Below are 23,595 nucleotides of genomic sequence, written 5' to 3'. Positions count from 1 at the left end.
AAAGGACATGATCTCAATAGACACATTTGACAAATAGAGCATCAATAATTTTTTAAATGTTAAGTATACTGGAATTAAAATAATTAAAACAGATAACCTAATTTAAAAATGGGCAAAGAATTGAAAAGATATTTCTCCAAAGTAAATATGCAAGCAGTCAATAAGCACATAAAAAGATGCTCGACATGATTAGAATCAGGGAAATGCAAATCAACACTGATAAGATATCACTTCACCACCACTAGGGTGATTAGAATCAAAGACAACCATATCAAGTGAGGGTGAGGATGTGAAAAAAAAAACCGGAATCCTCACACACTGCTGATGGGAAGATAAAATGGGGCAGCCTATTTGCAAGAGTTTGGTATTCCTCAAAAAAGGTGACTAGAGAGAGAGATACCATATCACCAAGCAAATTCACTCCTAGGTAAATACCCAAGAGATCATGTCTACACAAAAATTTGTACACGTGTGTTCAAAGCAGCACTATTTATAATAGCCAAAAAGTAGAAACCCAAATATCCATTAACTGATGAATATATAAATAAAATATGGTATACACAAAGACTATTATTCACTAATAAAAAGTACCAATATATGTTGTAATATATCTACTACTCAGTAATAAAAATGAAGTACTGATGTATGTTACAATATGGATGAACTTTGAAAATATTTGATAAGTTAAAGAAGCCAGATGTCATTTATATGAAATGTCCAGAACAGACGATTCCATAGAGACAGAAAATAGATTAGTGATTGCCAGCAGATGAGGAAACATGATGTTGGGAAACAGGGAGTGGCTACTAATGGGAACGGTATTCTTTTTGAGGTGATGAAATTGTTCTAAAATTAGGTAGTGGTGGCAATTGTGTAACTCTGAATGTACTAAACATCACTGAATTACACATGTTAAGCAGGTGAATTTTATAATACGTGCATTATATGCCAATAAAGCTATTTTTAATTACTTAAAACTAGAAAAAACTATTATTTCTAATCTGCCTGAACTTAACATGCATGCTTGACCATGTTCATCAATCTACCTTATAAAAACCACCATAATGAATCTTCAATTATAAAATAGAAAAATTAGCAACCAGACCTCTCACAACAAATTCACTTTAAGGGCTACAAAACTACTATTTTTTTTTAAGATTTTATTTATTTATTTGACAGAGAGAGAGACAGCCAGTGAGACAGGGAACATGCAGGGGGAGTGGGAGAGGAAGAAACAGGCTCGCAGCAGAGCAGGGAGCCGGATGCGGGGCTCGATCCCAGGACGCTGGGATCATGCCGTGAGCCAAAGGCAGACACTTAAAGACTAAGGCACCCAGGTGCCCCTACAAAACTATTATTTTTCAATGAAATTATATTTTTCAGAACATTCATCAAATGCCAACTATGATAAAATTACTTAGTTTCTTCAGCAGTTACTTTTAACAAAGGATTTTAAAGTGTTTAGCAAAACTCTATTAAAACTTCCAACTCAATAAATAGCATTTTTTACTTGTTTGGTTTGTTAATCAGGGACTAATACTCTATAATTGTCCATCAGAGCTAAGCAACAGAATTTTAGACATTCCTGAACATTTCCCAAACTTGTAGTTTCATAAAAAGTACCTACATTAAGCACTGAATTTACCATCTTTTAGCATGGTGGGACCACACAAGAGCTGCTTAATTTTTTTTTAAAGATTTTATTTATTTATTTGTCGTAGTGGGAGGAGAGCACGCACACACAAGCAGGGGAAGTGGCCGGCAGAGGGAGAAGCAAGCTCCCCACTGAGCAGGGAGCCCAACCCGGGGCTCAATCCCAGGACCCTGGGATCATGACCTGAGTTGAAGGCAGATGCCCAACCAACTGAGCCACCCAGGCCCCCCAGTCTGGTTTTTTGTTGTTGCTATTGAGTCACGTAAGTCACATTAATTAGAATATCTTAAAAACTGAATGCATTTTATCTAAACAAGCATATGTATTAAAAAAACTGGTCCTAAAAAAGGAAATAAGGAAATTCAAGTATATAACCTTCTTTTTTTTTTAAACACTCTTTTTTTTTTAAGATTTTATTTATTTATCTGACAGAGATAGAGACAGCCAGTGAGAGAGGGAACACAAGCAGGAGGAGTGGGAGAGGAAGAAGCAGGCTCATAGCAAAAGAGCCTGATGTGGGACTCGATCCCATAACGCCAAGATCACGCCCTGAGCCGAAGACAGACGCTTAACCGCTGTGCCACCCAGGCGCCCCCAGTATATAACCTTCTTGATTTAAATAATTTTAGATAAAGTTAGTAACTTAAAAGACAAAAGCACCAACCTACGTCTCAATTCACTTACCTATCCAATGAAAGGACTAGTCTAGAAGATCTTTAAGTACTCGATGACATCTAAAATTGACTTTGAAAGTTCTGTTGGTGGTTTCTTTCTTTCTTTTTTTTTTTAAAGAGAAGTCTGTGCATTTATTCGCTGAACAAGCTTCTTGAGAGGAATGAACCGAGAGGAGTGGGTGGCCCTGATGTCAGGCCTGCCATGCTTCACAGCCTTGTAGGTGATGGAGAACTCTCCAGGTATTGGCCAATCATCTTGGGCTTGATTTCCACGTAGTTGAGGATCTTGACATGTAGTTACCTACCATGTTGCCCACCATCTCAGGTAGTATTGCCGTTTTGTGTTTTTGTTGTTGTTTTTTAAGATTTTATTTATTTGAGAGCGAGAACATGAGCAAGAGAACAGAACTAGGGGGAGCAGCAAAGGCAGAGGGAGAATTTACCTCCCAATACACTAATTAGTTTTGAAATCAGTCTATATTCCAATATACACTGAGTGCCTATATCCTCTGTCTTCTCAACTTCTTCCTCTCATGGCTTATAAATATCTTCAATATCTTTCAGTATGAGATATATTTTAATCTTTTAATAACAAACATTTACTCTTCTTCAACTCTACATTCCCCTTTAATTACTATCTTTTGCCTTCTTTTCACAGACAACTTTAAAAAAAAAAAAATTATAGATCCATAGGGCACCCGGGTGGCTCTGTAGGTTGGGGGGCCGACTCTTGATTTCAGTTCAGGTCATGATCCCAGGATCCTGGGATCAAGCCCCCTGTCAGGCTCCATGCTCAGAGGGGAATCTGTTTGAGGATTCCCTCTCTCCCTCTGCCCCTTCCCCTGCTCTTTTCAGTGCACATGCTCTCTCTCTCTAAAACAAATATTTTTTTAAAAATTACAGATCTAACTCTCATTTTCAATCCACAACTCAACTTCATCAATGACCTTCTAATTGCCAAGTGCAATGGACACTTTAATTCTCATCTTAGTCCATCTACTGGAACCTGTACAGCTGACTACTCCTTTTAAAAACTCTCCCTCCCTCTCTTCTTTAAAACTTGATACTTTTGGGGTCCCTGGTTGGCTCAGTCAGAAGAGTATGTGACTCTTGATCTCTGGGTTGTGAGTTCAAGGCCCACATGGGGTGTAGAGATTACTTAAATAAATACTTAAGAAAAAAAACCTTGACACTTTCTGATTTTCCTCCTCAGTCTTTTCTTTTTCTGTCTCCTGTAGGCTTTTCCCCTGTGCATTTCTTAAATATGATTTTTAACCAGTCATGTTCTCAGACCTCTTCTGTCTTTATTCTACTTGTTTTTACTGGATGGTCTCATCCACTCTCATGAGTTTAACTACTTCTCCCTAAAGCCTATCATATTTCCTGTATTCCCTAAGTAAAGGTTTCACCATATATTCAATAAACCAAGGCCAGACACCTAGGAACAATTCTCTTCATCAACTATGTCCAATCAATCTCAACAATTCTTTAAGATTGTATTAATTTATTTATTTATTTGAGAGAGAGAGTGGGGGGAGGAGCAGAGGGAGAGGGACAAGCAGACTCTGAGCTGAGCAGGGAGCCCGTAGCGGGGCTCAATTCCACGACCCTGAGATCATGCGTGACCTGAGCCAAAATCAAGAGTTGGAGACTCGACTGAATGAGCCACCCAGACATCCCTCAACAACTCTAACTCTTAATTACCTCTCACATCCATTCTTTCTTCTTTATCTCAGATATTATTACCCTAATTCATGCTCTGATCTCTGGCTTAGATTTATTCAATAGTTTCCCAAATGGTATACCTGCCTCCATTCTGGCCCTCCTCCAATACATCTGCTACACTGACACCAAAATAATTTTCTAAAAGCTCAAATATGACAAATTGGTTTACTATTTTAAACTCTTCATTGGTTTCTCATGCCCTACTTAAGAAAAAAAAAATTCTAACTCCTTTAAATAGTATATGAAGCTTTTCTTCTTCTAGCCTCATGCCTAGGTCTTCCACCTCAACTTCTGCCCCTCATCCTTTTCAACCTACAAAACTACCATGCCACACTATTTGCAGTTCCCCAAATACGATATGTTGTTCCACATACTTCTACATATTTGTACACCCAGGCTTTCCTTTAAGATGTCCTTCTCTCTTTATTTTCACGGAAAACTTCTGCTAATCATCAATACTGAACACAAGCACCATCTCTTCAGTAAACTCTTGGTAGAACTTATCATCCTTAGTGAATCCGGTGCATTTACTTATTCATATATCTGCTTTCCTAACAGTCCTTTAATTCCATGATGACAAGGACGTCTTATTCCTCTTTCTTTTTTTTTTTTTTATGATTTATTTATTTATTTGAGAGACAGAGAGAGTGAGAGAGCGAGCAGAGGGAGGAATAGACAAAGATGGACAAACCGACTCGGCACTGAGTGTGGAAACAGAAGTGGGGCTCAATCCCAGGACCCTGAGATCATGACCTGAACTGAAATCAAGAGTCAGACGCTTAACTGACTGAGTCATCCAGGTGCCCTCTTATTCCTCTTTATATCTCCAGCATTTAGGCACAGTCTTGCCAGAGTAAACATGTCAATATAACTGTTGTTAAATGAATAAATGAATTCACTGGGCACCACTAAGAAATATAATTTTCCTTTCTCAAAAGGCTTACTGATATGTAGTAGAGGATTAGGAAGACATTCTCATGAAAAGTTAGGTAACAATACAAAACACAAATCAGAATTTAGAAAAAATTACACAATCTTAAAATGGAACAGATGTACAAATGTAAGTTATAAAAACTCAGAGGAAACAAAAATTACTACAGCTTAGAATAATCTGAGATGACATAGAAAAGTTTTGAAATAAGTATTAAGAAAGAGGCAGGATTTGAAAGAATTAGAAAAGAAGAGGAAAAGAATTTTATTTTAATCTATAAAAATCAAAACTAATCCTAGGCTGTTTTAATGTATACAACTGTTATATCATAAACAAAAATATGTTTCTGCAGAAAAAAAAAATTGAGCTTTCCTGGTTAACAAATCCATCAAATCCATTCAATGAATATATATTTGAGCTTACTATAAGGCCAAAATCAAATTGAGAACAATAGAATAGGGAGCTGGATAAAAGACTTCATAAGAGCAAGCTTTTGGGTCAAAACTCGTAACAAACAAAATTACAATAAAAATCTCTACATAATTTATATTTATATGATTTAATATACATTTTACCAATATTTGAGCACCTGTTGCGTTCTCAGCACAAGTCTAAACACTGGGAATAAAACAGCAAGTACACAGGCAAAATCCTGGCTTTCTTGGAGCTTACATTCAAATGGGCAGAAATGGATAATAAACAAGATAAGCATGTAAAATATGTGACATACCAGATGATACATGCCAAAGAGAAAAATAAAAAAAAGAAACATTGGGGTTATAAATTTAGACAGAACAGCCAGAGAAAGTCCCACTGAGAAGGTGACATTTATGTCAAAACCTGAATGTCGGGGAACAACTCTAAAAATATCTATGGAAAGAGAGTTCCCAGCAAAAGGAACAGCAAGGACAACGCAAATTAGGCGAGGGGCACACTGGATGAGCAAAGAGAGGTTTACGGGAGGGATCGGATTAAGGCTGGCCAACTGCCAATTATTTGTAGGAAAAATCAGTTCAGTGGCATTAAGTATATATTCACATTGCTGTGCAACCATCATCTCCATCCATCTCCAGAACTTTTTCATCTTCCCAAACTGTATTCATTAAACACTAACTCCCCATTCCCACCACCCACCCCAGTCCCTGGTAATCACTATTCTACTTCCTGTCTCTATGAACTTTCCAAACATATTATTTTACTAGAAAGGAATCTCAAGTCCTGAAAGGCTGAGTGACTTTCCCAAGGTCACTCAGCTGCTTTCTGGCAGATAAAAGCCGAAAGTAAGACTTAGTTAGAAAGGAAAGAAGTGATCATCTGTAGCCAGATAGATTCACTTCATTTCCTTTTTTGCCTCAGGGCCTAGCTTTAGTTTGCTGAATTTCTGCAAGGTATTTATTTGACAAAGTGTCTCATCTTTTAACGGACAAATGTCAAAATATGGGTCATATTATCAATATGGTTAATGAATTCCTAACAAGCTGAACAGTTGGCCATAAATACCTATCCATCTGAAGGCATATCACTAATGACATGGCCTAAAGCTCTTGGTTCTATCTTATTCAACATTTTTATTAATGATTTGGATGTGGCCATTTGTGGCATAATAATGAAATCTGTGATATGATATAAAGAAAAGTATGACAACTGCATGTGCTAGATCAAAGAATCAGTATTCAAAAGATCTAATCAAATTAGAATAAACTACATCTAACATGATGCTTTACAGAGATCTACAGTTCTACATTCATGTTCAAAAAGATCCAAACTACTGAATTATCTGTATAGGAAAAAAATCATCAGAAAACAAGCTAATGTAATCTCAGGGTGCATGATTAGAAATGTCCAAAACTGGAGGGGTTGGGGGCAGGGAGATTTCAGGCTATATGATCAACAGCACAGTTCATCTCAACCAACATTCACTGAGCACCTACTTTGTCCCAGACTACATTTTCAGTTCCAGTTCCAAACACGAGACTCATGGCACATCCTGACAAACAAAAACATCCAAGAGACAATAACCAAGAACAACATCTAGAAGTTTTTACTTATAAAGGATAAAAGAAACTAAGAGAAATTTAATCAGAATATAACAATAATACCTGACAACTCCTTTACACTTATGTGTGACAGTCATGAAGGTATGTCGCTTGTATCTCCCTTCAAGAAAGAACACGCTCTTCAGCCGCTAGGCATGCAATAAGCTGACAGCCTCTAGCTGCAGTCTCTTCAAGATCCCTAGAAGCTGAGACCATTCTCTTCCTGGGCAGCCAGCCCCAGCCAATAACCAGACAACCATTTCTGTCAAATTCAGGACTCTCTAATGAAGAATTTTTGCTCTAGAGTCTTCACTGGGTCTAAGACTCTGTCAGATCTGAGTCACACTGAGGCCCTCCCTGCCAATTGTGTTTTTTCCCCATTTCCTTTCATAGGAGTGAGTCTTCCTCCTCCCCCATACACCTCTTGTATTCCTAACTCTGTCCCAGCATCTGCTTCCAGCAGAACGCAAATTGACACAGTTGGTACCAGAAATGGACTGAGAGAGCAAAAGGTAAAAACTGGGTTTGGAAACTAGATCACTTCCTATTCCACTGCAATGAGGATTTCATCCTGGGTACTATGTGAAATATGGACAGTCCCTGGCACAAGCTGGTGGCCCAAATGTTAAAACTTTCTTGGGAGAATATTCCCAAAGAGGAACACTGTGACTAGTATGATGATTTTTACGTTTTAAATGTGTGAGGGGAACAATGCATGTAAGCACAATGGAAGTGGATAGCTGTTATGCTGCACTACTCCCTAGAGAGAGAAGCTAATAAACACTTACAAACTGATAAACACTTAGAAACTAAGTGTCAAAGCCAGAGGGTTCTCTGGTAGCTCAAAAGAGGTCCTTACGGCTTACAGTTGGAGAGCACCAGAAAATGAAGATCAAACTCAGGATAGTTAGAGACTGTAATGCTTCAAAAATGACTGAATGCTCAGCCAGGATAGGTTTGTTACGCCAAGGCCTGGGTCCTGGTTTGGAAGACATGGAAGCATGATAGATGGGAGAGGGACATCTAAAATGGCTGCCACCAAAGATTTTGATTCTCCAGATTGCTCTGAACCCTCAGAGTCTGCAGGGATGACATTAGCACTTCCCACTCTACAGGAACACACTTCAGAGGCTTCTCACCTGCAAGGCAATAAAAGGCTCCCCTCAGGAGGGACCCCCCCAACCTCCACTCCTGATTGCCATGGAAATAACTAATGTTAATCCTGCCAAGGATATCTTGGGCCTAATAAGGGAGAAAAGAGATAACAGCCCAAAGTTGCTCCAATAATTCACCAACATATACAAGCAGTATGAGGGGGAATACTCACAGTGCTAGATTTTGAGGGAACTCAGTCAAGGAGGCCAGAATATTAGACTTATAAGGTAAAGTCTGACTGGGGGTAAGAACACCATTTCAGAATATGGGGATCACAACTGTGTCAAGAACCTAGGGTTTGGCATAAACTTGCTGTTACAGTGACTCCTAGAAGCCTGGAAAAAAACGGCTCACATTGAATGAAACTGAAATGCCTGAATTGGAGTGCCTAGGTGGCTCAGTTGGTTAAGCATCTGACTCAATCTCAGCTCAGGTCTTGATCTCAGGGTCATGAGTTCAAGCCCAGCATTGACCTCCACGCTGGGCATGGAGCCTACTTCAAAAAAAAAAAAGGGGGGGGGGGAATGCCTGAATTGACACAGCAGAGGGTAGAACATGGGATTAAAAGGCTCAGGAAAGTGGGTGTGCTAGAGTGAATATATTATGTAAGGTCAGAGGACCCACCAGAGGATTATGTACAATACGAGGGTACATAAGACACAGCATTCACCAAGGCCATCAGGAATATACTGGTGAGAGGGATACCAGCATCACTAAGAAGTGGTGGCTCTCTTCTAAAATACAGGCTGTCACAGTGTGGCTCATTGATAGCAACAGCGATAATGATACACTGACGCAAGAGAAACCAGGTGGTGGCACTTAAAACTAAAGCCAGTGGACCACAGTTATCATCCTAACTGGCAAGATGGGAAATAGCCAATAAACCTTGACCCACAGGGAGCTGTGGAGATAGTTAACAGAACACGGTGTCATTAGAGCAAAACAGGCAGTCAACAGCGCTGCTTAACGTATACAATCAAAATAAGGCTGAGAGTGGTGGCCTCAATAAAAAACTACTATCCTTTGCCTAATTTCTAGACCTGATCTAGTCTTCAGATCCAGATCCACCAGCTTAAAGAGATGGCTGGTTCCCCAGGAGCAAGGACCATGCAACACACACACACACACCCACACATATATATACACACACACATATATACACATATATATAAAAGATTACCCCCAAGTCCTTCTCCAATGACACCTATGGCTATTAACTCCAGTAACTATACAGTGGGAAAAGGAAAATACCCAGACATTTAAAGAACTATTGGTCACAGAGTCTGAGCTGATGTTGATATCTAGACACCTGGAACATCATTTTTGCCCTATTATAGGAAAAAGAATATAGGAACTAAGCAATAAATGGAGTTCTGGCCAAAGTCTAGCTTATAGTAGGTCCACTGGTCTACAGACCCACCAACAGTCATTTTCCCAGGCCCTGAATATAACAACAAGATTGGCATCCTTGGAAGTTGGGGTATTGCCCACCCTGAGTCATTGGTCTCTGGAGTAAGAACTATCATAGGGGAAAAAGCCAAGTGAAACCTGCAAATATCTAAATGTCTCCCCACCCCTTGGCCAAAAGAGTAAATCAAAAACAGTACTGTATATAGGGGGTGAAGGTAAGAGGAATGGCAGAGATTAGTGCACTAGGATCCCTTAGGATCTCAAAGATGCAGGGGTAGTGGTCCCCTTCATATGTTTAATGCCTCTGCAGGAACCAGCTGGATCCTGAGAATCATTAGAGACTACCACAAGCTCAACCAAGTAGTAGCCATGACCACAGCTGCCCCTATCCGATGTATTATGTTTGCTACACCTGATAGCCTCAGGTGTATGGCATGCAGCAACTGATCTGGCAAATGAGTTCTTTTCTAGCCCAATCAGAAACAGTTCCTTTCACATGAAATAAACAATAGTATACATTCAGTTTTGCCTCAGGGCTGTATTTATTCTCCTATTCTGTCATAATGAAGAGAACTAGACTCAGAACAGCACACTGATGCATTTGATCATGCTGATGGTGCACAATAAACAAGAGATGGCTAGCATGCTGAAGTACATGGTAAGATACATGTGCTCCAAAGGGCAGGAGAAAAACTCTACAAATATATGAGGATGTGCCATTTCAGTGAAGTTTTAGGAATTCAGGAGGTCACAGTCATGCCAACCCATCCCCTCCAAAGCAAAGACAAACTACTGCATCTTGCATCTCCCACTACAATAAAGGAACCACAACATCTGGTAGGCTTCTTCAGATTTTAGAGGCAACACATTCTATACATAGCAATATTGCTGTAACTCATGAACTGAGTGATATGAACGGCTCACTGCCAGCTTTGAGTAGGGGAAACAACTCTACAGCAGGTCCAGGTTGTAATGCAAGCAGTCCCTATCCTGCAGGAGGTCTAAATGTTGGGAAAAGATACAGTAGAGAGTTCACGGCAAGCCTTAGTGGGAGAATCACAATACAGGCACCTGGAGATCTAGAAGACAATCACACTAGTACAAAAAAGCTCCTGGTATGTGCTCCTGAGCTTTGGAAAGAAATTGCTTGACCATCGGCACTACATGTCCAGAACTGCTCATAATGAGCTGGGTTCAACAGGACTCTCCAAGTTATAAAATCAAGTGAGCTCAGAAACAATCCATTATGAGATGGAAATGGTACACCGAAAATCAAACCCAAGTGGGGCACCTGGGTGGTGCAGTAGGTTGAGCATCCAACTCTTGGTTTCAACTCAGGTCATGATCTTGGGGTCATGAGATCCAGCCCTGCATGGGGCTGCGCACTCAGCGGGGAGTCTGCTTGGGGTTGTCTCTCTCTCCCTCTCCCCTTCCCTCTGATCGCGTGCTCATGCTCTCTCTAAAAAAAAAAAAAACAAACAAATCTTAAAAAAAATTAAAAATCCCAAGCAGAACAAAAGGGCACAAGCTGTGTAAGTAGGCAGCCAAGACTTCCCTAACACTTACCACAATTGTTCCAGCACCCATTCCTCAGTTCACATCTATAGCTATTTGGGGGATCCTATATGACCAGCTTAAGGAGGAGATAAAAGCCAATGCTTGGCTTATAAATAGCTTATAAATGGCTCAGTATGTGAATGCAAGCTGAAAAAAGAAACAATAGCTTCATTATAGCCACACTTAGGGCTGACCTTGACAGTGGAAAGGGAAAATCTTTCTAAAGATAGAGCTTCATTCAAATGATGCATCTGGTCATGAACTTTGTGTAAAATGAAAAGTGGCCAGAGGTGAGAATATATACAGACTCATGGGCAATTGCAAATGGACTGGCTAACTGGTCAGGGGCCTTTAAGGAAAAAGACTATACAATTATTAAAAGGCATGAGTGGAGGCAAATGAATGTACATATGGGAATGTGTAATAGTGCATAAAGTGTGAAAATTCTTTTCACGTGTTAATGCCCCCCAAGAAACACCCAATGTAGAAGAGACACTGAATAAGCAAGTGAACAAAATGACTCAGAGAGCTGACATGAGCAACCCCAGAATGGGCATGATGGGGACATGAATAAAGTAGCCAGTGTGGCAGAAACCAAAATAGAAGCAAAGAAGGAGGCATGGACTCCCACTTACCAAGGCCCAATCAGGCTACCACCCCCTCTGAACATCCAATCTGCGAGTAACAGAGACCAACACTGAGCCCCCAATATAGCACTAGTCTCAAGCTGACCAACCAGTCACCACATCATATTCCTTCCATCTTGAAAAGGCCAGCAGTTGATCACCACAGGCATTTAACAGATACTTATTCCATGTATGGGTTTTCCTTTCCTGTCCATAGAGCCCCAGCCATGCCACTAGTGAAGCGCTTATAGAATATCTGACCTACAGACATGGAATCCCATATAACATAGCATCCAACCAAGGGAAACACTTCACAACGAAGGAATTGTGACAGTGGGCCCATAACCATGGGTTCCAGTGGTCTTATCACATAACAACACCATACAAAATCATCCAGCCTTACGGAGTATTGAAATGGCCTACTGAAGACACAGCTGATATACCAGCTCAGAGACAAGAATAGTGTGCTATCCTGTAGGACACAGTATATGCACTGATTCAGAGCTATGCTCCCAGTAGGATAACACATAGGTCTGAGAACCAAAAGGTAGAAGCAGAAACGGCCTTCACTTACCAAACATTCCCAATGATCCACTGGAGGACTTTGTGCTTTCCATCTGTACAATGCTGGGCTCCAGAGTTAGAGATCCTGGGCATACTTTTGCCAGGAGACATGTCAAGGATCATACCGAGCTTTAAGTTGTAGCTGTAGCCAGTGCATTTGGGACTCTGTGTCCCTGCATCAAGAGGCAAGAATAGGAATCACCATCCTGGCAGGGAAAATTAACCCTCATCCTCAGAAGAAAGTAGGTCTGCTGTTATATAACAGGAGCAACAAAGAGTGTATGTGGAACTCAGATGATCCATCTGGGTACCATCTGATACTCCCCTGCCAAATTGTGACTGCGAGTGGACAAATGCAACCACTCCAGCCTGAGAAGAGTATGGTTCTCAGATACCTTTCAAAAATGAGGGGTGGGTCATATCACTAGGTAACCCCCTCCCCCAGACCAACAGAAATGATAGCTAATGGCAAGGGGAATTTAGATGAATAGTGGAGGAGACAATAAGAACCACTGTAGCCCCCAGCTACACAAATGGGGGCTGAAGCCTGTCTCACTAACCCACTTCTGTGAAGTTTCCCATCAAGAAGAGAAGTCCAGGGTGACTGGCTGGCTCATTCGGTGGGGCTCATTCTTGATCTCAGAGCTGTGAGTTTGAGCCCCACGTGGGTATAGAGATTACTTTAAAAATAAAATATTAAAAAAGGGAGAGAGAGAGAAGTCCATGGAACCCTGCAATAACTGCTGTAAGAAAATGTTTGGAGACCTAGATCCTGCAACGCAAGAAATGGACTGTGGCAATTACTTGGATCTCCCTTCAAGAAAAAACTTGCATAAAAAAGAAGGAGGAGGAGGAGGAGGGGGAGGAGGAGGAAGGTGTCTGGGTGGCTCAGTTGGTTAAGCATCCAACTCTTGATCTCAGCTCAGGTCTTGATCTCAGGGTCACGAGTTCAAGCCCTGAGTTTATAAAAATAAAGAAAAAAAAAATCAACTTGCATTCAGGTGCAAGGAGACAGTTAACAGCCTCCAGCTGCTCATCTTGGCTTTCCAGTTGAGGCCAGACCCTTCTGGGGCAGCTCCTAGCCAGTAACTAAACATGGTGGATATACTAGAATCTGGCCATTTCTTCCTAATGCAAAACTCCTCTAACAGGTAATATTTGCTCTGGAGCTCCCTGTTGGACTGGCTGAGTTTTGCTGTTGTTTTTTTAATCTGAAGTATATTACCTGAAGATTGAGGCTCTTGTAGGTCAGTTCAGCTTGCACTCCCTTTCCTTTCACTGCATTATCTACTCCCCATTAAATCTCTCGCACTACTAACTCCATCTCAATATCTGCTTCCCAAGGGACCAAACCAACACACTACGTAATTTGCTCTTTTATGAATCGTTTAACTCACTAAGGTATTACTGCTATTCCCATCTCACAGATGAGAAAACTGGGGCACAGAGAAGTTAACTAACTCACCCAAGATCACACAGTAAAAGCAGTAGAACTAAAATCTGAATCCAGGTAGTCTGATTCTAAAGCCTGAGCTTTTAATCACTACGCTAACCAAGGCATCTTTGGATATTCAGATAAGAGTAATTATTTACTTTAAGTAATCTTAGGAAGCAAAACAACAAAAGGACAGATATTAAAGAAAAACAGCATCTGGCTAAATATGAAAGAATTTTTTCTAATAATTATCAGTAACGGACAACAGAAGAGATGCTTCAGGAAGTAATGAGGGCCTATCACCTGAGGGTTGAAACAGTCATGGATATTGTGAGAGGCTTTATAAAACAGATAAAAGTTCACCTAAATCAGTAAAAGATGTACTAAGTATTATGTGGAATAAAGGGGTCCCCAGCCAATAAACTGGGTAATATACTGCTAAACAAAGTTACACCATTTTCTTTACTTTTACTCCTCAATTTTTAAAACACTAAAGTGTATTTATAAATCTCTATCTGAGGGATATAGTATACTGAAAAACCCAAACTTATTTGACTAAAAAACACTTCTTGCTCCCGGCCTAAGATGATTTAGTCAAAATTCACTGATCAAGGTCTCCAGAAGCTAACCAGGAAAAGAATGACAATTTTCTAGCTGGTTAACAATTTTCCAACTAGTCAAAACATCACCTATCTTTATGTCAAAATAAGCATCTCTAATACCTTGAGGATAGAAAAGCTGTATAAAGTTTTGTCACTAAAATGTATTTCATCCTTTTTTAATGCAAAACATGCCCTTCTTTGCTTTAACAACAAACTCTCTAAAGATCTACAATAATGGGTTCACATTTCAATTACTGAATTCTCACTTTATGAGCAACACAAAAGCTTTATTTCAAGTGTGCCACTGATGACCTGGTTATTTTCATATAACACAGCTCCAGATGCCTTTTTCTCAAATGCATATACACTATCACAACAAAGGACAGAAGAATGGAGGTAACAGGTAGGGACGGAAGAGGCAGGGAGGGAAGAGGCACCAGTTAAAACTACTCATCCAGCTAATTCCCAGAGTTTCTGCGTTTTTATTTAGAAACGTATTCTCTTTACTTATTACAGGGGAAATTTCTATGTAAATTATAATCCCCTGTTCCTAATTCTCCTATCTTCCTCAACCCATTGCTGCCTATTCTCTTTCTTCATTAATGATACTATCACCATTGTCTGGAGCTGTCCATATGCCATCTATCTTTTCATTCAGTTCTTTGGAAATCTGAATAGAATATTAAATGTGGAAGGGGCATTAATATCTAGTCCACCACTCATTTTCAGATCAGAGAAATGAAACCGGGAGATCAGTTATATTTTTCTAATAATAGCAAAGCAGTCATTTACCTATTTCAAAAATACATGAAAGCTGAAATTGCCAAAATACATGCACATCCTTTTCTTTTCTTTTCTTTTTTTTGAGAGAGAGAAAGAGCACAGAAGAGGGGCAGGAGAGGAAGAGAGAGAATCCCATGCAGCGCTCAATGCCAGGACCCCAAGATCACCACTGGAGGCGAAACCAAGAGTCAGACCCCAAGCCAACTGAGCCACCCAGGCAATCCACATCTTTTTCTCATATAAAATGCTACGTGCCGGTAATATACTTCAAAGGCAAATAGCACCAAAGTCAACCAACTAAAGTTGAGCTCTCCTAATATGAATACTTCCTAAAGCACTACGCAATATCTGGGTGGTTTTTTTTTATTATTTTTTTAGAGGGAGAGAGAAAGAGGCAGGGAGAGGGGCAGAAGGAGAGTGAGAACCCCAAGCAGACCCCCGCTGAGCACAGGCCCAACTCAGGACTAGATCTCGGGACCCTAAGATCATGACCTGAGCCGAAATCAAGTCGGACACTTAACCAACTGAGCCACCCAGACACCCCTGGAATATCTTAAGATAAAACAAATACAAAACACATGGAGAGGTTCACATGATGAAAAAGAGTGTAGACTTTGTAGTCAGAGATATATGGTTTGAATCATGGATGGGGGCTTAGGGAAGTCAATAAAAATCTCCACGCCACAGTTCCCTTAGCTATAAAACGTGCATGACACTATGAATATTATAGGGTCATTTTAAGAATTAGAAATAACATATGTGAAACATCTACCAGAAAAATAGCACACAGTGGTCAAAATTCTTATATTACACAAATAATACAAGGTAAAAGAAATCAAGGAAAATTCCATAAACCTGAAATCTCTCTTTTTTTTGGGGGGGGAGGCTCCATGCCCAGCATGAAGCCCAGTGCAGGGCTTGAACTCATGACCCTGATATCAAGACCTGAGCTGAGATCAAGAGTCTGGTGCTTAACGGACTAAGCCACCCAGGTACCCCAAACCTGGACTCTTTAAAGGACTGGATAGTGGGGCACGCAGAAACAGGGAGTGAGGCACGCTGATGCTGGAACCAAATCAAGAAGGGCTACGCCAGATTAAAGAATCTAAACCTTGCTTTTTATTTATTTTTAACAACTGATAATTTACTAAAAAGGCTGACAAGTATCTGCAATAGTGACTTCAACATTGACTCTTGGCTCAATACTGATGAAAGTAATATGTTTAACAACCTCACAAAGACTGTGCAGATCAATGAGTCACTTGTAGATCCTCATCTGAAAACAATCCCAAATCTTAAAACACCACAAGGAAGTTTTTCTTGTAGTGATTCTCAGAGTCTTGGTGGGCATCAGAACTGGTCCTTTCACTCTGAGATTCTTTTCCTTTGAACCTCTGATCAAGTCAGCACATACCTTCTCCAAATACCTTAGGTTGTGGCTGATTAGTTCTAATGGGATGAATCACCACCCTGGTTCCACGGGCGCCTTCCCCGTGTCTTTAAAAGCCATGGCTACGGCGGGAGTGTAGCTTCCTGATGGACTTGTTCCTTGGCGAGAGTGAGTGAACAGTGGTGAGTCAGGAGCAGGAGTGGGACGCCCAGAGCTGTAGCTGCAACAGCATCTTCCTCCCAGAGCTCAACCTTCTTTTTTAGACATTGAGCAGAACCTTCCAAGAATGACCTCACAATAATCTGAAAAATAGTTTACTTCACCTACTAAATTAAAAACAAAAACAGGTGTGCCTGGGTGGCTCAGTCAGTTAAGCGTCTGCCTTCAGCAGCTCAGGTCATAATCCCAGGGCCCTAGGATCCAGCCAGTGTCTGGCTCCCTGCTCAGAGGGGAGTCTGCTTCTCCCTCTCCCTCTACCCCTCTCCATCTCCCCACCCTCCCAACCACCCCTTCAGGTTCACTGTCTCTTTCTCTCTCAAATAAAGTTAAAAAAAAATACAAAAACAAAAGGTCTAGATCATGTATTCCTAAGCTTTAAGGTTTTTCTCAAACTGGCAGCGTTTTGCTTCAATTACTTTTTAAGGGTTCTCCTGTTCAATTGAAAATGAAAAATGGAGACTAAAATTTACATAAACCCTGACAATGTTTCCACAAAATTTTTAAACTGCTTGCTCTTTATTTTAGTAAAGAGAATTTTGAGAGAGCTGACGTTCTGCTTAGATATAGTAACAAAAACATATACCATTTACTCTTTCTTCATTCTAATAAAACAAACTCTGGCAGATTAACTTCCAAACTGTAACCATAAGAGGTTAAAGAACCATATTACAGGGGCACCTGCTGACTTAGTCGGTAGAGAATGCAACTCTTGATCTTAGGGTTGTGAGCTTGAGCCCCACCTTGGGTGTAGAGATTACTTAAAAATAATATCTTATAAAAAAAAAAACCTTAAAAAAAAACCATATTACCGTATTACAAACAGAAATGCATACCTCTTCATTAATCCTAGTTCAAAAGGCTCCAGAACTATTGTTTTTTGTAATTTTCTATAGAAATTATGACATTCAAAACAACTAAAAAGACTGTATAACAAACCAGTGAGACCTTTTAGCTCACTCTGTTGAAAGACCTAAAAGTGATCCTACTCAGGTGGGAAAATACTGTGGGTGATCCACCGTATGTACAACGAAGGTTCAAAACTTGCACTTTGTTTGCTCAAACAATAGTTCCCTACAGTATTTCCTAACTAGATTGAAAAAAACTTTAGAAATATTAGCAAGTCGTTATTGCTGACTTTAAACTGTGTCCTACAAAACCTCACAGAAAAGCTTTAATATCCTAATGGGAACAAACAATAGCAGATTATACCGTGTATAATAATAAAGAATAGGGGCGCCTGGCTGGCTCAGTCCCAGGTGCATGCGACTCTTAAACTTGGGGTTTTAAGTCTGAGGCCCACATTGGGTGTAGAGATTACTTAAAATCCTTGGGGGGAAAAAGAATAAAGAACAATGACTCAACTGTATTTATACAGAATTACATTATCATGGAGAGGTAATGGCAATCCTTAAAATCTGTCAGACCTCACTTCTTGGAAATATTAATGGGTAAATATGCATTGGACTTTATCTTTTAAGAAATGTTTTAGCAGTTAAAGGAAAACTAAACCTAACCTTTACAATTGGCTTTTGTTAAGAAATATTCTTAGAAGACAACCTTTCAGTTGGAAATCCCCATACCACTATCCCCATTACCACCCAAAGTGGTTAACTAGTTCTGTCGAGTTCACTGTTTACTAAACAGGAAACTAGAAAGTTCACAGCTTTTATCCTCAAGACGAAAAAAGACTCCTTATCATCAAAAAATCTGGCAATGTATCTGCAAGTAAAAGCTTCTAAGGACTGTAAATGAAAGTTAAATCCTCAAATAGAGCCTTACCTTACCACTTCACACCCACTAGGATGGCTCTAATCAAAAAGACGGAAAATAACAAGGGTTGGTGAGGATGTGCGGAAAACTGGAACCCTCCTACACTGCCAGTGGGAATGTAAAATGGTGCCGGTCCTCGAAAAGATTTGAACAAAGAGTTACCTTTTGACCCTGGCAATATAACACTAGGTATGTACCCAAAACAAAGGAAAACATGTGTACACTAAATGTTCATAGCAATATTATTCATAACAGCCAAAAAGAAAAAAATAACCAAAACTGACAAAGGGATAAATAAAATGTGGTATATCCATACAATGGAATATCATTTGGCAGTATAAAGAAAGTACTGATACATGCTACAACATTGACAAACCCTGAAAACATCATGCTAAAAGAAAGAAACCAGTCACATATCCTATGATTCCATTTATATGAAATGTCCAGAACAGATAGGTAAATCCATATAGGACAGAAAGCACATTAGTGGTTGCCGAGGGCTGGGTAGATTGGGAGGAAACAGGGAGTAGATTTTTTTTTGGAGTGATGAAAGCATCTAAAATTAGATGGTGATGATACCTGCATAATTCTGAGCATCCTAATAGCATTGAACTGTACACTTTAAACGGATTAACTGTATGGTATCTGAACTGCATCTCAATAAAGCTGTTATTTAAAAAAAAGAGCCTTACCTAATATTTTAAATGTAACTGAAATACATGTGTTCTTCACTTCACATCTTAAAGTTAATATTATCTCTCTAAAGTTAATATTATTTCAAACAGCCAGGAGAACCCAGGACTGAATATACCCAAACTTTTCCTAATTAATGAAAAATTCTAGACTCATTTTACCATTTCCTTAGGTCTTATTTCCTAAGATTCCTTCCCTCAAAAGATACTAAATTTTCATTTAAGTTTAATTAGTCTATAAAACCTAGAGCATGGATTTACTCCTGATTTTTTAAAAAATGCAAAGGAACTACCATCATAGATATTAAGTCACATATCCTTAAGGGTACATTACCATAAACAATCAGAAAAGAGAAACGATGATAAATCACCACAGATTGATCAACTGAAGAAACTATTATAGTCCAAAGTCTAGAGCCACAAAAGCATTTTTTAAGCTTAATTAGACAAATGTAAGGATTTTCAACTAAAAGATAATTTATAGGAAAAAAATTAGTTCTCTAGTATAAAATCCCAAATGCCTCAAGATAACCATCAACACACATTAAGTTCTCCTTTTCCCTTGCCTAATAAGAACCCAGTAACTTTTTCTTGATTTCAATGTGTCCAAAGAGATTTCCTCATCTTTACCTTATCTTATTAAATGCTGTCAAGAAACATTTCGTAAGTATAAAACATTATATACTGTTCTCATTTTTCCAACAGTTCAAATTCTATAAATGGCCTATTTATAATAATTAAAAGAAATATATTTTAAGTACCACTTAATTTGTAAAATAAGAAATATAAAAAAAATTTAAGTACCACTTAATCTGTAAAATAGGAAACATTTTATAAATAGCATTTTTGAAGTGTTTTATTAAATAACATTTATTTATAAAGCATAAAGCATTCCACTAACTACACCATTAAAATATTAACTGTATTGATACCTTGGTTTCTCCTTAATTTAGCAATCTCTAATAGTTCAAAATTAATCAAACTGATTTTATTTCTTAGTTGTAAACTGTATTAATAACGATCTTACAAGTTCTTTCAAACAGAAGTAAACGAGAAGTATATTTTCTACTTTGACGGTAACAATGATTTACCAGAACTCATGGGACTGAATTGCAGCTCTGATTTATACATTATATCATCTAATCATAATAATCCTATAAAATGGGTATTAACAGCTTCATTTTATAGAAGAATAATTGAGGCTTACAGGGGATAGGAAATTTGTCCAGGGTCCTCTAGGTTATAAGACTGAATCCCATATGTGACAGGTTATAAAAATCTAGATCTAATCGATAGTTTGTAAGGAAAAGTCTGTTTTGAAAACCCTTCAGTTTTTAAATAACGTAAATTTAATAAATTGATATCGTTTTTGAAAACTACGTATGTGAACTATTTCTATTCAATAACTGCAACTACTTATCTTTTGTTGATTACTATACACTAAGAATGTTGCTCTATACAATGCAAGTCAGGTACGTGCAAGCAAAATAAAAAATCAGGTAGAAGTCTGAAAATGAGTAATGGAAAATAAAATTCTAACAATGTAATAAGTGTACCCTATACATAGAGAACAGCTCATTTATTAAGTAAAAATTAAATGGGAAATATGTATAATAATTATGATCAAAATCGTCTTCTATCAAAAATTTTTAAGAATTCTAAAAGTAGACTCAGTCTCTCAAAAAATTTAAGCTACCATGTTTTAAGTCACATAGAAATTCTAAACCCTAATTTTTGTTTTTGTTTTTCCCAAAAGGAGGAATGGATGTGAACATTTATTGGGCACCTTCTAAGAGACAGATCCTGAGCTAATTGCTTTTTATTATTTTTATCTCATGGAACCAGTTCTACTTCTTTGTGATGGGAACTATTACTCCAATTATTACTACATAAGAAGCAACTCAGGATCTAAATGTCATATCGTTCTAGGAGTTGTAATACGGATTCCTGCCCACATCAGACTCCATACTCTCCACCACATCATGCAATTACTGACCATAAAACACACACACACATACACCCCCCATCACTCTCCTCCTCCTCCCCCTCCCCCTCCCCCCCAGCCCCGGTTTAGGAACATAAGAATTTAAGTTAAAATCCAGGCAATTATCTTTTAAACAAGATTTGTGCCTTGCAACTCATCTGTGGCCAGCACATAACAGGTGCCAAATAAAAGTTTACTGAATGGGATGAACACTGGTAGCTTAGCAACAGAAGAGGAAATGGGATCATCTTCATTCATTTGTCTTTCTAAAGGAGTTAATATACAACTATTGCTTACCAGGCAACATATACAACTTTCTCCTTACAGAATAAAACACAGAATCAACAATTGGAAGAGAAGGGAATGACCACATATAAAAATTGCTAATATTCTTAAAGGGCAAGCTACTGGATTAAACATTAGAAGCCTTAAGGAGAGATCCAGCATGTTCTACTCAATTACAACTCTTATCTGACGCTGTGCCTTGTAAGAGTTAAACATGTTATGCTTCCACAGTTGGCTAGTTGCTAGCAGAGACCACGGCCATTTTTGTGTTTCCTAGAACACCAAACACAGGACCTGACACTTAATATTAATAGTTAAAATTTTAAAAAGATCTTTTACAAATTACAGAAACTTTTTCAGATGAATTAACTCTGAAAGCCTTGCAAGGTAAGTGTAGTATCTATCTACATTTTATAGACAATGACTTCGAAGTCCAAGGAGAGATTAAGTGCAAGGTAAGTGGACAGCTATAACACCACAGCTACCAGAAAAGGCTCTCAATATATGTTAATTGAATCAGCTATCTCTTGAAATATCCTCTTTCTTTCTAAGATTGTAACACCATTATCTGTTCCTATGAGAAATGATTGTATTGTCATTTAAGATTGATAGCTTTGCTAGAAAACAGACACTGTCATTAAGTTCGACAAGGTTAGTTAACTTTTAACTTATTATATTGGTGATTCTCAAACTTCAGTAGGACTAAGAATCAGGGAGCTTGATAAAAATAAAGATCCTTGGGCCACCATTATCCCTAGAAATTCTGAGTTACCAGGAATCGGCATATTTTAATAAGCAGTCTCAGCTGATTCTAATGACGGTAGCCTTCAGAGACAAATTGAGAAGAACTGATCTAGACTTCTGAAACTTAATCTACTCCCCCCTAATTTTTCTTAATCAAGCAATTTTTTTACACTTATAAATATTTAAGCAAAATCTTACAAAAACAATCCAAGGCTACTGTATCTAACAGGATAGGTCCTCAAAAATGTTTACTACACCAAACCTCCCTAAACCTCAGGAGATTCCCATGCTACACAGGAGGTAAGTCAGAGGTCTTGTAGGTAGTTCCCACGTCATTCTGTTTAACTTGATGAATTCAGCTATGACCACAATGTAATTTAGTAAAACATTTTTATAAGTCTTATGCAAATGACTGGATGTTAAACAGTAAAAGGTAACAGTTAACTCTGAACCTAACAGAAATAATAATTAAATCATAATAATCTGAATAATAATTAAATAATCATGAATCAATAATTTTTAAATCACCAATAGTGCGAGCCCATTAAAAACTTTAAATGACCATTAAAATGTACTAATTATAAAATTATGTGTGACTTTTCCCTCGCTATTAAATATTTATTGAGTTGACAAAGTACCTTCTGTACTTTTCAAATTTTCTACAGTAAGCATATTTATTTTATTCACGATTATAAAGTTTTAGAGTACTTATTAATCCTACAACCTTCACATACATAACAGGAAAACAAGAATAACCTGTAACCACATTTGTCATAAAACCATGAACACCTAAATACCTGACTTAAGGTATCAAACTGTAATCATTACCTTTTTTTCCCATTAATACCAGAACAAATCACTTAACCTCTAAAATTTAGACTATGTCCCATTTCCATTAGGTATCTGTGTTTTAGTATAGTTAGCACGACTTTTTAAAATCCTCTTGTCATCCGTTCTGTAGATCTATTTAGGTGGAACATTTTTGTACCAAGAACTGAGGCATTAAAATATTTACACTATCTTATTAAGGAGAAAGGGGAAAGACCATTGTAAAAATATTTTATATATATATAATCGTGAGCATTTATGTAGGAAACTTGGCGCAAAGCTAGGATGGGGCTTTTCTCCAAGGCAGACCACTCTTCGAGGCAAAATGTAATGTCATAGAAAGCGGCAGGGATGAGCCACTGGCAGGTGATGAAATTTCAGCTCAAATAAAGCGCAAACGGTTGTTTTCAAACCAGTCAGATCCGTGAATGACACTGGGGAGTACTGGGGGCTCTCAGGGCCCCGCACTTTCCGCACTCCAGTTCTCACCAGCCCTCCCGCCCCTCCCCCCGGGACTCTGCGGGACTCGGT

At 38.6% G+C, this 23,595-nt stretch overlaps 1 pseudogene; it reads right to left on the bottom strand.

Annotated features, from left to right (window-relative positions):
• Positions 1-15,178: 15,178 nt before the first annotated feature.
• Positions 15,179-17,018, bottom strand: LOC148109139 (small ribosomal subunit protein uS10 pseudogene; annotated as a pseudogene).
• Between the last annotated feature and the right edge of the window lie 6,577 nt (positions 17,019-23,595).

The sequence above is a fragment of the Ursus americanus genome, chromosome 12 (assembly GCF_024610735.1).
Source record: "Ursus americanus isolate L20-20 chromosome 12, mUrsAme1.1.p, whole genome shotgun sequence".
NCBI classification, from domain to species: Eukaryota; Metazoa; Chordata; class Mammalia; order Carnivora; family Ursidae; genus Ursus; species Ursus americanus.
This window is presented reverse-complemented; position numbering and strand designations above follow the sequence as displayed.